The sequence below is a fragment of the Scomber japonicus genome, chromosome 21, assembly GCF_027409825.1.
Source record: "Scomber japonicus isolate fScoJap1 chromosome 21, fScoJap1.pri, whole genome shotgun sequence".
NCBI lineage: Eukaryota > Metazoa > Chordata > Actinopteri > Scombriformes > Scombridae > Scomber > Scomber japonicus.
In genome coordinates this window covers 350,330-352,500 of record NC_070598.1, presented here as the reverse complement: position 1 = coordinate 352,500, position 2,171 = coordinate 350,330, and positions in this window count along the sequence as shown.

The following is a 2,171-nucleotide window of genomic DNA, read 5'->3' as shown; positions in this document are numbered from 1 at the left end:
ATGTTACTCTGATGTCTCTGATGTCTCTGATGTCTCTGATGTCTCTGGTGTTACTCTGATGTCTCTGATGTCCAGATGTTACTCTGATGTCTCTGATGTCTCTGATGTCTCTGATGTCTCTGATGTTACTCTGATGTTACTCTGATGTCTCTGATGTCTCTGATGTCTCTGATGTCTCTGATGTCTCTGATGTTACTCTGATGTCTCTGATGTCCAGATGTTACTCTGATGTCTCTGATGTCTCTGATGTCTCTGGTGTTACTCTGATGTCTCTGGTGTTACTCTGATGTCTCTGATGTCTCTGATGTCTCTGATGTCTCTGATGTCTCTGATGTCTCTGATGTCTCTGATGTCTCTGGTGTTACTCTGATGTCTCTGATGTCTCTGATGTCTCTGATGTCTCTGATGTCTCTGGTGTTACTCTGATGTCTCTGATGTCCAGATGTTACTCTGATGTCTCTGATGTTACTCTGATGTCTCTGATGTCTCTGATGTCTCTGATGTCCAGATGTTACTCTGATGTCTCTGATGTCTCTGATGTCTCTGATGTCCAGATGTTAATCTGATGTCTCTGATGTCTCTGATGTCTCTGGTGTTACTCTGATGTCTCTGATGTCTCTGATGTTACTCTGATGTCTCTGATGTCCAGATGTTACTCTGATGTCTCTGATGTCCAGATGTTACTCTGATGTCCATATGTTACTCTGATGTCTCTGATGTCTCTGATGTCTCTGATGTCCAGATGTTACTCTGATGTCTCTGATGTCTCTGATGTCTCTGATGTCTCTGATGTCCAGATGTTACTTTGATGTCTCTGATGTCTCTGATGTCCAGATGTTACTCTGATGTCTCTGATGTCTCTGATGTCTCTGATGTCCAGATGTTACTCTGATGTTACTCTGATGTTACTCTGATGTCTCTGATGTCTCTGATGTCCAGATGTTAATCTGATGTCTCTGATGTCTCTGATGTCTCTGGTGTTACTCTGATGTCTCTGATGTCCAGATGTTACTCTGATGTCTCTGATGTCTCTGGTGTTACTCTGATGTCTCTGATGTCCAGATGTTACTCTGATGTCTCTGATGTTACTCTGATGTCTCTGATGTCTCTGATGTCTCTGATGTCTCTGATGTCCAGATGTTACTCTGATGTCTCTGATGTCTCTGATGTCTCTGATGTTACTCTGATGTTACTCTGATGTCTCTGATGTCTCTGATGTCTCTGATGTCTCTGATGTCTCTGATGTCCAGATGTTACTCTGATGTCTCTGATGTCTCTGATGTCCAGATGTTACTCTGATGTCTCTGATGTCTCTGTTGTCTCTGATGTCTCTGATGTTACTCCGATGTCTCTGATGTCTCTGATGTCTCTGATGTCTCTGATGTCTCTGATGTCTCTGATGTCTCTGATGTCCAGATGTTACTCTGATGTCTCTGATGTCTCTGATGTCTCTGATGTCTCTGATGTCCAGATGTTACTCTGATGTCTCTGATGTCTCTGATGTCTCTGATGTCTCTGATGTCTCTGATGTCCAGATGTTACTCTGATGTCTCTGATGTCTCTGATGTCCAGATGTTACTCTGATGTCTCTGATGTCTCTGATGTCCAGATGTTACTCTGATGTCTCTGATGTCTCTGATGTTACTCTGATGTCTCTGATGTCTCTGATGTCTCTGATGTTACTCTGATGTCTCTGATGTCTCTGATGTCTCTGATGTCTCTGATGTCTCTGATGTCTCTGATGTTACTCTGATGTCCAGATGTTTTGTCTCCTGCAGGTTCAGAAATAAAAACAAATATTTAACGTTGAACTTTTTATTCTGCTAAAAACAAACTTGATACATGAAGAAAAGATTCCTCCTGGTTCTCCTGGTTCTCCTGGTTCCTCCTGGTTCTCCTGGTCCTCCTGGTTCTAGCACTGACTCACTGTCACTACTGGTTCCTCCTGGTCCTCCTGGTCCTACTGGTTCCTCCTGGTTCCTCCTGGTTCTCCTGGTTCTAGCACTCTAGCTGCTTATTGTTGGACATTCAGTAGAAATGAAAATAAAAGAGAGAAACGTGAGGTTGGTTCAAATCCAGAAAGCAGGAGGTATCATCAACACTGAGCTCTTTCTAAAAAATCCACATTAATGACGTCAGGGCGGCGTAACCTGCCTCCTCACAGAGTCAGG